General features: G+C 41.5%; 1 protein-coding gene across 4 annotated transcripts in view; it reads left to right on the top strand.

The window, feature by feature from the left end:
* The first annotated feature begins 259 nt into the window (after positions 1-259).
* PLEKHM3 (pleckstrin homology domain containing M3) overlaps positions 260-16625 on the top strand; it is a 223424-nt gene continuing 207058 nt past the window's right edge. For 3 of the 4 annotated variants that reach the window (XM_019975994.2, XM_070771000.1, XM_070770995.1), the window contains exon 1: positions 260-414. The gene's annotated coding sequence lies outside the window, so the exon portion shown is untranslated. Of the gene's footprint in view, positions 415-7280; positions 13641-16625 lie in introns of those variants that run through there. The other variant, XM_070770990.1, reaches the window with a different exon arrangement.

Here is a 16625-nt window from a genome sequence, read left to right as displayed (position 1 = left end):
CCAGGTAAAAATTTCGAATTGCAAGCATCCATTTGGGCGTTGAGAAAAGCAGAGAGGAGACTGAGGCACATAGCACTGTTTCAAGAAGTGTGTGATGAAGACTGTGAGAAAACAAAGAGGTAAGAAGGCCAGAAGGGTGCGGTTGGGCCGTGCCGGGCGCTGGGTCCCTAGGCCAGGGAAGATGAGTCCTTGCGGCCTGGAACCTTGTGTGTCGGAGTCTGGCTTCCCGGGCTGCTGGAAGGAAGCATTTAAGTGTGGGACCGCAAGAAGCGCTTGTAAACAGAGAGCCGGGCCGGAGTGGTCGGTGGCCAAATGGGCTGTCACCGTGAGGAGGGCGGGCTGCCGAAACCTAGCCCCAGCCTGGAGTAGGTTGCAGGCCTTGCAGGTGAAGGGAGAGAAGCAGTCGGTGGCCAGGTGAGCATCTGTCTGCTTCTTTGCCGCCTGGCTGGCCACTGGGGGAAGGGTGTGGGGATGACACTATTGTAAATATTCGAGAAGCTCCCTAGGGTAGCGGTGATTTTGCTATTTCTTCCATCCTCTGGTTTTTATTTCATCCTGAAAATTGCACAGTAATGCAGTGGATAATAGATGAGAGGAGATTATATGATGCATTGTCTATTTATTTTTATGAATCAGGTGTATAAGTAGAAAGCAGTTGAAATAGCTGATCCTGTTCTGTGCGTTTTTTTTAGTCCTCCCCTCCACCCCTCCCTACCCCTCCTGGGTCCTAGAAACGAGGCCTCAGCAGAGCTTTTAATTCACATCTAACTAGGGCTCCCAGATTACAACGATTGTTCCTTCTGTTGACCTTGCTCATTTTTAATATATAGTAAATGCCACTGTGCTACTGATGACAAGCATGATTTGGTCTTCTATAACAGGATTACTAAGCTAAAAGGTTGAGATCCGGAAATTTTGGGCCCACTCCTCAAATAAAGTAAGTTAGTACTGAGATATACAAATGAATGACAAATAAAGACTGATCTAGATTTATAGCTTGCAAAGCAAAACAGATTTGAATTTACCCGGTTAAACCGAGATTGAGTTATGCTGTTGTAAACTTATTTGGAAGTTTTCTCTCTTCTTGCAAAAGATAAATATCTAGGCTTTTTTCCTGTAATATATTAATTTCAGTTGTCATAGTCAATTGCAATTTGTATTCATTCATAAGATACTTTGGCACACCTTAATATACAAGGCAATTTTTGTTTCATTAGCTTCAAAAAAAATGCTTTAACCAAAACTGGGCTGAAAGATCAGTAGACATGTAGTCTTTCTGGGTCATATAGTCTAACTTTTAGTTACTAGAAGAATATTAGAGTAAATTGCACATAAAAGAGTGTTTTAAAGTCATGCACATCAAGGAAATAATATTAATGACTGACGAGTTTGCCTTTACAGTGAGTATTTTCACAATGTAATGGTTCATAGCAAGAACTATAAAGCCATTCTGGGTTTGAATTCCTGCTTGGTCACTTCCTATTGTGTAACCTTGAGCAGTTTATTTGTTGTATTTCTTAATCTTTGGTATGGGAATGACAGTACTGATCTCATAGGGTTATTGTGAGGATTAAATGAGTTAATATTTTGAAGGTTCTTAGAACAGCACATATAGAAATTGCAATATACATGCTTGTTAATAAATACATAAGGATATAGCAATGTTAAAAGTAAATGGTGATTGCCAGGAGCTGGGGGAGGGTTGAAATGAACAGTTGTTAAATGGGTATGGTTTCAGTTTTGCAAAATGAAGAGTTCTAGAGATTAGTTGCACAACAAGGTAAATGTACTTAACAGTAAGGAACTGTACCCTTAAAAACAGTTAGGATAGTAACTTTCGTATTGTAACTTTTCCCGCAATTACATCTTTTAAAAACAGCAGTGTTAGCAAAGTTATATACAGCAGTCATCCCTCGATACACAAGGGGACTTAGTTCCAAGACCTCTCAGATACCAAAATTCAAGAATTCTCAAGACCTTTATATAATATGGTGTATGTAGTGCCTTGCACTTAACCTACACACATCCTCTGGTGTAATTTAAATCATTTTTAGATTACCTATGAAAGTGTTAGTCACTCAGTTGTGTCTAACTCTGTGATCCCATGGACTGTAGCCTGCCAGACTTCTTGGTACTATAAGATTACTCGTACCTAATATAATGTATATTCTATGTAAATAGCTGTAATTTCAATGAAAATGCTATGTAAATAGTTGCCTTTTTCTTTTTTTAAGTTGCTAAGTCATATATTACTCTTTGCTACCCCATAGACTGTAACCCACCAGGCTCCTCTGTCCATGGGATTTCTCAGGCAAGAATACTGGAGTGAGTTGCCATTTCGTTCTCCAGGGGCTCTTCCTGACCCAGGGATCAAACCTGCATCTCCTGTATTAGCCGGCAGATTCTTTACCAGTGAGCCATTAGGGAATCTGCAGATAGTTGCCTGGTGTCCAGCAAATTCAAGTTTTGCTTCTGGAACTTTCTGGAGTTCTTTTCCCCCCAGATATTTTCAATCTGTGGTTGGTTGAATTTGCGAATGTGGAAGCCAAGGGTATGGAGGACCCACTGTGTTCAGAATCTTTATTAGCACTTAGCAGGCCCTGTCTGGAGAAGGCAATGGCAACCCACTCCAGTACTCTTGCCTGGAAAATGCCATGGACGGAGGAGCCTGGTAGGCTGCAGTCCATGAGGTTGCTAAGAGTCGGACACGACTGAGCAACTTCATTTTCACTTTTCACTTTCATGCATTGGAGAAGGAAATGGCAACCCACTCCAGTATTCTTGCCTGGAGAATCCCAGGGATGGGGAAGCCTATGGGGTCACACAGAGTTGGACACGACGGAAGCAACTTAGCAGCAGCAGCAGCAGCAGGCCCTGTCCACAGCTGTCTTTGCTGTTGTGAAAATGCACCTTCTGGCAGTCATTAGTAAGATTCACTTATTGGTAAATTCATGCAATTAAGACATCATAAAGAGAACAAACAAATGATTAGAAGCAATACCTAAGATGCTGTGGCCCACACAATTCTGAAAATGCCCCTCCCCCAGGATTGCATGCTCTAATCCCTGGAACCTGTTGGAATGATGAAGTGTCACTTCCTTGATCATATTATGTTACATGGCACTGCTGCTGCTAAGTCGCTTCAGTCGTGTCCAACTCTGTGCGACCCCATAGACAGCAGCCCATTAGGCTCCCCTGTTCCTGGGATTCTCCAGGCAAGAATACTGGAGTGGGTTGCCATTTCCTTCTCCAATGCATGAAAGTAAAAAGTGAAAGTGAAATCGCTCAGTCGTGTCCCACTCTTAGCGACCCCATGGACTGCAGCCTACCAGGCTCCTCCGTCCATGGATTTTCCAGGCAAGAGTACTGGAGTGGGGTGCCATTGCCTTCTCTGGTTACATGGCACAGTTGAATATAAAATAGGAGAATGAGCTGGTGGGCCAAATCTAATCAAAGGGAAGTGAAGTTGCTCAGTCCTGTCTGATTCTTTTCGACCCTGTGGACTGTAGCCTACCAGGTTCCTCTGTCCATGGGATTTCCCAGGCAAGAATAGTGGAGTGGGTTGCCATTGCCTTCTCCAGGGGATCTTCCTGACCCAGGGATCGAACCTGGGTCTCCTGAATTGTAGGCAGACGCTTTACCATCTGAGCCACCAGGGAAGTCAAATCTAATCAAAGTGAAAGTGAAAGTGAAGTCGCTCAGTCGTGTCTGACTCTTTGCGACCCAGTGGACTGTAGCCCACCAGGCTCCTCCATCCATGGGATTCTCCAGGCATGAATACTGGAGTGGGTTGCCCTAATCAAAGGGGCCTGTAAAAGAGGAGAGCTTTCTCAAGCTAGGGAAATCCGAGGGATCTGAAGCCTGAGTAGGACTGAACATGCTGTTGCTGTATTGAAGATGGAGGGAATGCTTGAGAAGGAGTGGGGGCGGCCTTGAGAAAAGCAGGAGACCTGGAATTGCTGAGGGTGACCCGGCGTGGAAACGGGGACATCAAACTGAGGGCCAGCAAATGAATGAGCTCGAAACTGGATTCTTTACGAGAGCCGTTGGTTAGGAACACAGCCTGGCCAAGCGCATGGATTTCAGCCTTGTGAAGGAGAGCCTGAGCTGAGAACCTAGCCAGCCCCACCCAGACTCTGACCTTCAGAATTGTGAGGAAATGGGTGTTGTGTTAAGGTTCGAAGTTTGTGGGAATTTGTTACACCACAATAGAAGACCATAAAGACAGGAACAGACTATCCGTAGAAGAGAAAACTAAGTGGCTAATAGTCATATGAAAGTGCATTCTCAAATAAAAATGAAAAAAAGAAAGAAAATGCTTTCTCTTTCCATTAATTAAATAAATGAAATTGAAACAACAGCAGGAAACTGTTTTTCCAGCTCTCAAATTTACATAGATTTTTAAAAATTCTAGCTCTTCACATCAGTTTATGTGCAGTAGAGCAGACACTCTCAGATGCTGTGAGGGGTACATAGATATTAAACCTTTCTGAAAAATTTGTTGGCTTAATGTCTGAAAAATCTCACTAATGTGTCTACTCCTCCTCAGTCCAGTAGTTGCACTTCTAGCAGTCTGTCCAAGGGAACTTATCAGAAATATTTAAAAAGTTAACATTCACAAGTGCTTAATATAGCTTTGGTTAGAAAAGTCAGGTATTGACAATAGTCTCAATGCCCAACAGGAGGGGAACAGTGTGAATTAATTATGGTGTTGTCAAAAGATATGTATGGTGTTATACAGACTTTAAAAAGGATATTTATGAAGGGTTTTAACAGTATGGAAAGGTATTTACCAATTTTTGGTAAATAGGAGGAGATCAGTTAGAGAAATATATGTGTAGTAAGTGAAAAGTGTTAGTTGCTCAGCCGTGTCCAACTTTTTGTGACCCTGTGGACTGAAGCCTTCCAGGCTCCTCTGTCCATGGGATTCTCCAGGCAAGAATACTGGAGTGGGTGGCCATTCCCTTCTCTAGGGGTTCTTCCCGACCCAGGGATCTGAGTCTCCCACATTGCAGGCAAATTCTTTACCATTTGAGCCACCAGGGAAGACCATAATAACTCTCAACTATGTTTAAAAAAGCAGAAAATATACCTACATAAGGAAAGAGGCTGAAAGGGCCAAAATGGAGCAGCACTTTTTTTTACCCATTGGAGGATGACTAGGCATAGTTTATTTCCCCTGGAACATTTTTATGTATTTTCAAGACATTTAACAGTAAGTATACAGTAGTTGTTTATAACCATAATAGTTAACAAACATTATTTTAAATGCTGTTAAAAACCCTGTGCTATGGGGTATACAATGAATCTAAGACATTGTCCAGTCAAATAATGGAGAAAATAAAAATTCATAAATGACTAAAATATGTGTGAGAGAGTGATGTTTTAAAGAAAGACAATGATCGGATAGGAAATGATAAATACAGTTGAGAAGGTTGACAACAAAGTAGGATAACTTATTTGTCAATACGGATAATCAGTGTAAGCTTTATGGTAGGAGGATGGATGCGTATCATACTGAAATAATAGAATAAGGAAGCTCGTGGTTGAGTTTCCTTAAGTCTTTGTTTTCTCATAGATGGATGGATTTTAGGCTTTGGGCCATAGACTCAGGTTAATTATACAAGTGGAAAACAAAGAACTATGATGGATATATAGCCATTAGCGGGAAAAAAAAAAACAAAACCCTTGCATGTTATTACTAGGAAAACCAAACTAGGCTGGTAACATCTGCATTAAAAACCATACAAAGCTAATACTTACTGAATATTTATCAAGTACTTAACATACTCTATTCCAGTTTAATCTTGTGTGCAGCTTTCCCATGATACTTGAAGTCAAGTCGTACATTTACATATTTAAGAAGCAGGCAGGTTGCAGGGTACTATTTTAATTACTGGTTTCAGAAAACCTGATTTTACTAGAAACCTGAAAAGGTTAGACCATTTGGGTAGAATGTTTAGGATTCTCTGTCTACGGACACTTTCTAGGAGCCCCAGACCACTGCTGCTTCTCCTCCTTTTCCTACTGTTCCTTGGATAGTTTGATATGCCCTCTCCTCCACATCTGTAGGAAAGTACTGGAAGTGTCTCTTGCCCCACTGGCTGTTAGCCAAATGCTGATTTTCTTCATGGAGCATGTTTACCCTTTAAAAGAAACTGGGTGGAGGAATATCTAACAAGGAATTGCTTTTTTTCTTTTAGAGTGGATTTAGTATTCGGTTCTTAAGTAGCTGAACTGTATTCTAGCTTGGAGTTTCTGGTGCAAGCTAAATAATTCAGAGAACTGGGTACTGAGTGAGAGTGTGGTAAGAATAACCACCAGCAGTGAATTCCATGCCTATGTTTGCTCTGCTTCATTGGCTACTGTAGGTATTACCAGACAGCAATAAAAGCCCACATCATTCACCTTCATATTGACAGTAGGGTAAGAAGTTTATTTGGTCCGTGAGTGTAGTTAATGTTAATGGCAGCGTGAGTTATGAGCAAAAAACCAAAGTCAAAATATAGAGGCCATTGTGTTGAGATGTCAGGCATGCTATTTTTCACTAACATTTTGTTTGTTTTTCATACAGTCATTAACTGTCAATTTGAGTTTTGTGTTTTAAATTTGATTCCCTGATCATATGTCACATTAATGAGTATGGAAGAGATTATTCACCTAGTTACCATGGTTAGTGTAACCAATTTATAATTCAATGCAAACTGAAGCTGCCTTGGTCTGTATTATCCATCTTACCTGTGGACATTTATCTAACTGCAAAATTGCTAAATATCCATTTTACCCCATAATCTACAGATGTGATTATAGATTTTCATAGAACAAGGAACGTGTTTTATAGGTTAGAAAACATTGGAAATGTAACCAACAGTTTTTATGCTCCAGGAAATTAGCTAAATGATCTTTTCTCATAAACTTTTCCAGAACAACTTCTCTTCCACCCTCAGGGATTCATTGGTTTGTTAATTAGACAAGTAAGAATTGAGCGCTTGTTTTATACCTTGGCACATACCTCTTATACTTGGAGCCAGAGATACAGTCTTGAAGGAAACAGGCACGATCTTGCCTTCGTGAAGGTTGCCATCTAGTAGGGGAGACAGACAAGTAAACAGGCTATTTTTAGAGTGAAAAGCATTATAATTGAGGAAATGTGTGTGCTATGGGACCTCACCAGAGGGATGTCCAGAATGGACATGGGAGGTCAGGGAAGAAGTGGTACCTCAGCAAAGACCTAAAGGCTGAATGAGAACTAGCTAAGTTCTGTGCCTGTGTGTGGAGGGGTGGGAGGTACGGGATAAGAGACGATGGAGATTTAAGAGGTCATCCTAGGAAAGTAAGTGGACTGGAGCTCTTATAGGCAATGTTAAGGAATATTAAGATTTATCCAGAAAATAACAGAGTTTTATCAATATTTTTAGAAAGCCCTCTCTGACTGCAGTGTGGTGAATGGATTAGTGGAAGGAAAAAATAAAGGGAGGAAACTGGCTGGTGTCTGAACTAAGGTGGTAAAGGAGAGAAAGGGATAAATTTGGCAGATCTCAGAGAAGTAGAATTAACATGACTTGCTGTTCAGAGTGATTTGTGGGGGAGGGAGCCATTAGGGTCAAGGATGATGATATTCTTCACTCTATGGAGAATGCCAAGAGGAGGGGCAGGCTGAGGGTTAGGTGAGGAGTTTGCTTTCGTGCATGTTAGGAGTTAGGGGATGTCTGAAAGGCAGTGGCATGTGTGAGTCTTAAGCTCAGAGAACAATACTTCTTATCTCCACATGGACTTCTACTGAAAGCCACAGGGGTGGAGAAGATCACCCAGTGGAAAAGGAACTAAATAAGAGGGTTATGAGGAAAATAGGGGAGCACCTACATTATGATATGGGCATTTGTTATTCAGTCACTCAGTCATGTCCAACTCTTTGAGACCCCATGGACTGCAACACACTAGGCTCCCCTGTCCTTCACTATCTGCCAGAGTTTGCTCAGATTCATGTCCATTGAGTTGGTGAGGCTATCTGCTGCCTCCTTTTCCTTTTGCCTTCAATCTTCAAACAGCATCAGGGTCTTTTCAAATGAGTTGGCTTTTCACATTAGGTGGCCAAAGTATTGGAGCTTCAGCTTCAGCATCAGTCCTTCTAATGAATATTCAGGGTTGATTTCCTTTTAGGGTGGACTGGGTGGATCTCCTTGCTGTCCAAGGGACTCTCAAGAGTCGTCTCCAACACCACAGTTCAAAAGCATCAGTTATTTGGTGCTCAGCCTTCTCTATGGTCCAGCTCTACATCCATATATGACTACTGGAAAAACCATGGCTTTAACTGTACAGACCTTTGTCAGCAAAGTGATAAGGGCATAGGAAAGGGAGCTCATACAAGGGACTGAAAGGAGCATACAGAGATAAAGGAGAAGTGCTGGAAGAGACTGTGTTAATGCATTCAAGAGAGCAATGTAAACAGTGACTATTCAATAGTTCAGTACTACTGAGAGTTCAGGCAGCTGTGGAGTGAAAAGTCTCCCGGGTTTGGCAATAAGAAGATTGGTGCTGACCTCTGCCTGTGCAGTTTCACCTGAGGCAGAATCAGAGTGCTTCCACATGGTAAGAAGTAGAGTCAGAGAGTATTAAAAAAAAAAACAAAAAACAAATTTCTTTAAGAAACTTGGAAGAGGAGAAGCGACAAAGTGTCTGAGCTGTACAGGAACTTGGGGGACAAGGGGAGATGTTACTTCTTTATTATTTCTTCTTTGAGAAGAAATATTCCTTTTCAATCACCCTGAATCTTGGTGGTGTGATCACTCACCTAGAGCCAGACATCCTGGAATGTGAAGTCAAATGGGCCTTAGGAAGCATCTCTATGAACAAAGCTAGTGGAGGTGATGGAATTCCAGTTGAGCTATTTCAAATCCTGAAAGATGATGCTGTGAAAGTGCTACACTCAATATGCCAGCAAATTTGGAAAACTCAGCAGTGGCCACAGGACTGGAGAAGGTCAGTTTTCATTCCAATCCCAAAGAATGTTCAAACTACTGGACAATTGCACTCATCTCACACGGTAGTAAAGTAATGCTCAAAATTCTCCAAGCCAGGCGTCAGCAGTATGTGAACCATGAACTTCCAGATGTTCAAGCTGGTTTTAGAAAGGCAGAGGAACCAGAGATCGAATTGCCAACATCCGCTGGATCATCGAAAAAGCAAGAGAGTTCCAGAAAAACATCTATTTCTGCTTTATTGACTATGCCAAAGCCTTTGACTGTGTGGATCACAATAAACTGTGGAAAATTCTTCAAGAGATGGGAATACCAGACCACCTGACCTGCCTCTTGAGAAACCTGTATGCAGGTCAGGAAGCAACAGTTAGAGCTGGACATGGAACAACAGACCGATTCCAAATAGAAAAAGGAGTCTGTCAAGGCTGTATATTGTCACCCTGTTTATTTAACTTCTATGCAGAGTACATCACGAGAAATGCTGGGCTGGAAGAAGCACAAGCTGGAATCAAGATTGCAGGGAGAAATATCAATAACCTCAGATATGCAGATGATACCACCCTTTTGGCATAAAGTGAAGAGGAACTAAAAAGCCTCTTGATGAAAGTGAAAGAGGTGAGTGAAAAAGTTGGCTTAAAGCTCAACATTCAGAAAACGAAGATCATGGCATCTGGTCCCATCATGTCATGGGAAATAGATGGGGAAACAGTGGAAACAGTGTCAGACTTTATTTTTTTTTGGCTCCAAGATCACTGCAGATGGTGATTGCAGCCATGAAATTAAAAGATTCTTACTCCTTGGAAGGAAAGTTATGACCAACCTAGATAGCATATTGAAAAGCAGAGACATTACTTTGCGAACAAAGGTCCGTCTAGTCAAGGCTATGGTTTTTCCAGTGGTCGTGTATGCTTGTGAGACGGACTGTGAAGAAAGCTGAGCGCCGAAGAATTGATGCTTTTGAACTGTGGTGTTGGAGAAGACTCTTGAGAGTCCCTTGGACTGCAAGGAGATCCAACCAGTCCATTCTGAAGGAGATCAGCCCTGGGATTTCTTTGGAAGGAATGATGCTAAAGCTGAAACTCCAGTACTTTGGCCACCTCATGCGAAGAGTTGACTCATTGGAAAAGACTATGATGCTGGGAGGGATTGCAGGGCAGGAGGAGAAGGGGATGACAGAGGATGAGATGGCTGGATGGCATCACTGACTCGATGGACGTGAGCCTGTGTGAACTCCGGGAGTTGGTGATGGACAGGGAGGCCTGGTGTGCTGTGATTCATGGGGTCGCAAAGAGTCGGACATGACTGAGTGACTGAACTGAACTGCACTAAATCTTGTCCTAGTGAATCCTTCCACTCTAAGACCACCAGAAAGTACAGAAACTAATGTTGCCTGAATAGTGCAGGACAAACCCTTGAGTAAATTAAAACCTTATCTCAGAGCTTCCAAAACTGATTGCTGTCACCACTCTCTCCACTAGTTTGTTGGTTTCTAATGAGAGGAGATCAAAGAGACTGTGGTGACCTTTTTCCTGGTACCAACAGACGACACCTGTCAGTATCCTGTACCCTGCTTTTGAGTTCTCAAAGCACTTACATTATGTCATTTGATTTGCACTCCAAAACAATCATTGGAGGAGGTAGGACAGGAATCCTTATTTGACCTACATTCAAAGAACTAGAATTCAGGTTCAGATGACTTGACAAGTAGTAGTGGTGCATGGACCCTTCAAACTCAGGTCTTCTAATTCCAGACCTTGTGGTCCAGAAGTAATTACCCTTCACTAAAAGGTCAGATATCGTATCTGTATTTTCACTGTAATGGGGTCATATGAAACCTGGGCATGTCATCTTAAGAAACAAGACTGAAAGTTGTGGGTCAACTTTGTTATTTTGTTTGAATCCCATATATACTGGTATTTGTCCCTCTATCTACCTGTCACCGCCCCCCGACACCAAAAAAAAGTTTAGTTAGTTTTAGTTTATTTGGATATACCTTAATAGCTGAAGCATGTTTGAATTACCTATAGTTACATCTAACTTGAAAATATTCCTTTCAGTTCTTTTGACAGAAACACTTATTTGCAGGGTTTGTTTTTTTTTTTTTTTTTTAAGCAAACATTTTTACAAGTGTTTCTATTTATCGGCTAAATGAAAAATGATGTCTTTGGTAAACATTAGTGAAAGGTTAGGGCAATTAGGACTATGTAAACATTTTTGAAAGCACTTGTTTGGCCAAAATGGAGTCACAGTTATTATCCCCTTGCAGACATTCCAAGCAGTGTGTCCAAGGTCACTTCAGAGAATTGAGGTTAGCTAGTTAGAACAGCCTTTTATTCTGTTTGTTCAGGCACCTCTCATCCACCATTCCCTTAGAGAATTTACAGTGACACAGAAATAGTACAGAGGTGATTTTTTTTTTTTTGTAAATTAAGTATATTTAGCAATTAACTTTCTGAGTTGTGGGATACACAAATAGAAAGATTTAAAAATAATTATTAAAGTTCTTACTGTTTGAAATTAACATTCAAAGTACCTTATGTGTAAAATTCTAGCTGTGTTATCTCAAGGTAATTAGTTTGCTATTGTTCTACTGGCTGGTATGTGCATTTTAGAGGCTGGTTTCCACTCACTTACTGACCATATTAGCTTGGATAAGGTACTACTGCATTTCTTTAAATCTCAAGTCCCTTATCTGTAAAGTGGTAATAATAATAATAGCAGCAACTCTCCAATAGGGTTGCTGGGAGGATTTAACAGCGTAATGAAGATACAAGGCTTCACATAATCACTTTAGTAAGTGTTCAATAGCACTTTTTTTCCAGTAGTCATGTGTGGATGTGAGAGTTGAACTATAAAAGAAAGCTGGGCACTGAAGAATTGATGCTTTTAAACTGTGGTGTTGGAGAAGACTCTTGAGAGTCGTTTGCACTGCAAGGAGATCCAACCAGTCCATCCTAAAGGAAATCAGTCCTGAATATTCTTTGGAAGGACTGATGCTGAAGCTGAAGCGTCAATACTTTGGCCATCTAATGAGAAGAACTGACTCATTGGAAAAGACCCTGATGCTGGGAAAGATTGAAGGCAAGAGGAGAAGGGGATGACAGAGGATGAGATGGTTGGATGGCATCACCGACGCCATGGACGTGAGTTTGAGTAAACTCCAGGAGTTGGTGATAGACAGGGAGGCCTGACATGCTGCAGTCCATGGGGTTACAAAGAGTCAGACGTGACTGAGTGACTGAACTGAAACTGAACTGAACTGAAGTGTTCAGTAAATGTTACAACAACTTAAATCTTGGTCTTGGCATAGGAGCTGTAAGAACTCTATGTAGTTTTTTAAACTTTTGGTTAAATACACCCTTCCACATTTAAAGTATGTCCATCTACACTCAAGGAGTCCTCTTCAGGGCATTTTTGAAGACTTCAATAGTAGTCATTTCCGATGCTGGGGAACTATTTGAATCCCAACTACCGTAAGCTTATCATCCTAATGTCAGATCAAAACAGTCAGAGAAATAGGCCAATCAGAGCTCCAGAATTCAACTTCAGGGGGTTTTGGCATTGCAGACTTGTTTAGTAAAAATCCATTTCATACCAATGATAATAGTCTATGCATGTGTGCATGCTCAGTCATATCTGACTCTTTGTGACCCCATGGACTGTAGCCCGCCAGGCTCCTCTGTCCATGGGATTCTCCAAGCAAGAATACTGGAGCGGGTTGCCATGCTGTCCTTCAGGGCATCTTCCCAACCCAGGGATCAAACCCAGGTCTCTTGTGTCGGCAGGTGAATTCTTTACTACTGAGCCACCTTGGAAGCCCAATGGTCCGTAATAAAAGAAATTTAAACCAAGATTTAGAGATGAAAATGTAGTTTTTAGTGTTCTTCCTTTTCATACTTTGTAAACTTTTCCTCTGTCTATATGATGGACAGAGAATTTTTTGGCCTATGTGTTATACTTAGTAAAATAGCAAAGACTTTTCTTATTTTTACCTTGCCTTGTCCTTATCTTTGAGGGTCAAAGACAATGTTTTGTCTGCTTTTGGCAGCCTCATTTGTTTCCTGAGAGAATTGGTAAGAGGCTGCTAGGTAGCCAACCAAGGTCATTGTCAAAAATTGAGTCCAAAAGGGAGGGAGAAGTTGTGGAAGCAGCCCATCATCACTGGGTACCTCCATCCTTTCAAATAAGAAGTGAGTCACCTTCTGCTTAGACCTTATTGTGGGTCTGGTACTCTCTGGGTGCCATTTAACAAAGATCTGGGCTCATATTTAAGAAGGTTCAAGTGTACCAAGGAAAGAAAAAAAAAATCAGATAATTACTTCTCGTGTACATTCACCCTAAATGTCCAGAGGAACCAGTTCTGTGAATACGTGCTCACATATAAGCTGGTTGTTGCTTTAAAGGTTAAAGTGGTGAGTATTCTCCCTTCTGCTAATCAGCTGTGGTGACCTAAGAAATTAAGTCAACAGGAAGTGAGGCATGGGTTCATTTCTCATGACATCTCAGCCACCCAGCAGAGGCTTCTCTTGGCCAGGGATGTCCCCATGGGTCGTATAGCCTTGGGCAGCTTGTGAGGAAGCACTTTGCATGCATGCCTCCCATTTGTGCAGTGGTGAGTTCGCGTTGAGCTCACCCTTTGGTGGGATCTTTCAAGATATTCCGGTAAGTTGACAGCTCCATGCCAGAAGCAGCATCTTTTCTAGAGCAGGTCTGATTAGTTTTGTTTGTACATTTGTTTCCTTTGTCTTTGGTTTCTTTTAGCTGAAGTCATCTCTGTATACATGTTGTTATGTGATTTAATTGTGTTTTGTCACTTAAGACCTTTTATTGTCCCTCGATTTGTGATGATTCTTATTTATGTTCTTGTGACACCTTTTGTATACTTTTGTTAGACTGCTTTTTATACTTGGTTTTGTTGTATTTCCCCATAAGCTTTTTGAGGGCAGAAGCTGTGTTTTGTGACCATAGTATCATCTAACATAGTGTTTGGATACTTGGTCCATCCTCTGTGATTGCTTGTTGAGTATAAATGTTTGTGTGTTTAGGAATCTACTAGCTTCTAATAGGAATAGTAATTGTTTTAGATTTTACAAAAATTTCACATATATGATCTGCATTTGTGCATTACAGCTCTCTAATGGAGAGATGCTTTGAGGGATACAGGCATTGGCAGGATTTCAACTTTGCAGATAAGAAGGGCCAAGAAGTCCTGAGTCAGCCTGACTTACTGGAGGTCATTCAGCTTAGAAGGCAGTGCTGAGCTATCAGCCCTCTCCTGGTGTCAGCAGTGTGTGTTCTTCCTGTTGCTACACCTCTGTCCCATCAAACAGACTTAAAACTGGGTGGCTCATGGATTGGATTCAACTTACTTAGTCCTTGTTTATGGTCCTTCTAGCATCAGGGGCCCTGAGTGATTTAAGGTGATTTAAAAGGTAGTTGAACTTGTACTCAGTAATTAGACAGGGATTACAGGAACTTCTTTTTCTTTCCCATGGGGCCTTCGACTGACAATAGGTTAGTTATTTTGGTCTCTTTCATCATCTCTAAAAAATAATCCTGCTTCTCTACTTACCTCTCTTTGTTGAGATTACTACAAAATTTTATCAAGAAGCTTATCAAGTGATTTATAAACCACACACTAAACCATGCACATGAAGACAGTTACTCTCAATGAAGTCAAATAGTTGAGCTGATGACATGTTTAAATCTAAAGAGGCTAATCTAGAAAGCTACTTCCCTAGCTTTTAGGGTGTCTTGCACAGCTGGGTCTCAGTGGATGTCCTTGGCGGGCCGTTGCCTTCGTCGTGGAGGTTTCGTGCTAGCTGGTTTAGCTGAGACGGCGCCTCCACGTTGCAGTTGTTCAGTTGCTAAGTCATGTTCGTCTCTTTGCGACCCCGTGGACTGCAGCACCCCAGGCGGCTCTATCATCCACTGTCCCTTGGAGTTCGTTCCAAGTCATGTCCATTAAGTTGGTGATGCCATCCAGCCATCTCATCCACCTTGTACTAGTCAATGATTCCTTGCTGCAGTTGGAGGCTGACTCTAGCGCATGTGGTTTTTATGATGGAACTTGTCACTTTCTTCACCTCGGTCCTAGGATGAAGATAATTTGAGTGGTTCCTTTGTATGCTTTTTTAATCACTATTTCCTGCCATGGAGGTAAAGGGAAATGAAAAACATTGAGTCTGCATTTTTAGACACTTAAGTAACTGAAGTTTGTGTCTGTTTTGTTGCTAAAACCAGGTCATTTTGGTTTTATGAAAATGGGCTTCTGAATCAGAAGCCTTAGCTTTCCAATCCAGTGGTTGACATTGAGGCATAATAACGTTACTGCCTTCAAGAACAGAGCAGTTGGAAATTTGAGATGCCATACTTATATTTCGTTTGCTTTCTGGGAAAATACCTTGGGGTGTCACACGTCTCAATGATTTTTGCAAGTGACAAACAATAATCACAGAGATGGACTGGAAAATGCTTTAGGTTGATTGCCTGAGGGTATTTCAAAGGGAACGTGTCCTTCCTGGTATTAGAAAGAACTTGAGCTCTAAATCACTGGGAAATTTGACCAGCTGAACTATGAATTTGGAGTGGTTCTCAGAGTAATTCCTAAGGGTTGCATAGGTGCTTTTGTTTTCATAAAAGGTCTGAGTGAGGTCTCTGCTACCTGACCTTTGCCATGTTATTTTTAAACCCAGTTTTAATAGCTTGGAAGCTTTTTCTAACCAAGAAAAAAAATGTAAAAGCTCAAGTCAGTGTTTTGGAAATCATGTCAGATTTTACTTAGATGAGCTTATGAATTCAAATATATTTTTGCCAGAAAACCAGAGTGCTGTTTATATGTATAGATGTCAGTACTTTGAAAACAGACTTCATGTAGTTGTTCATTCAGCCAGTATTTACTGAGCACCCACTGTGTACTGGGCTTCTGAGGTGGTGCAGTGGTAAAGAATCCGCTGGCCAAGCAGGAGACATGGGTTCAATCCCTGGGTCGGCAAGATACCCTGGAGTAGGAAATGGCAACCCACTCTAGTATTCTTGCCTGGAAAGTCCCATGAGCAGAGGAGTGTGGCAGGCTATAGTACATGGGCTGCAAAGAGTCAGACACAACTGAGTGACTGAACCCCCGCCCCGCCCCCAACAGACACACACACACATTGTGTATTAGCCATAGTGTTAGGTCCAGTGAGGGCTGTAAACATGCGATGGGGTAGAATTGCTGTTCTTAAGTTGCTGTATGTCCAGTAGGGTAGGCGTGCGACTGCAGGAATCTTGGTATCTTTGCACCTCAGATTCCTCATCTGTAAAAATGGGAATAATGGTACCACTTTAAACATGGTGAAGCTTACAGATATAAAGTACTAAGCAATGTACTTGGCATAAAATATGCTTTTGATAATTTATCATCACCCTCATTTCAGAAAGAACAGGCACTGTGCAATGTAAGCTGTGGGCATGGTACCAAAGACATTCTGTAGACGGTTGAAGAAAGAGCAGACCGTTTTAGGGTAGGAATCAAAGAAAGCTTGTGAAAGAGGTGCCAATTGAGCTTGAAGAGTGGATGGAATTTCAGTAGGTAGAGGTGGGAGATGATACCTCAGAGAAAACTGTAAGCAAAGTGTTAGAGTTGGGAAAGCCTAAAATTTGAGC

Source organism: Bos indicus, chromosome 2 (genome assembly GCF_029378745.1).
Source record: "Bos indicus isolate NIAB-ARS_2022 breed Sahiwal x Tharparkar chromosome 2, NIAB-ARS_B.indTharparkar_mat_pri_1.0, whole genome shotgun sequence".
Taxonomy (NCBI): Eukaryota; Metazoa; Chordata; class Mammalia; order Artiodactyla; family Bovidae; genus Bos; species Bos indicus.
Note: the sequence above shows the minus strand (reverse complement) of the source record. Positions and strands in the feature narration are given on the sequence as shown.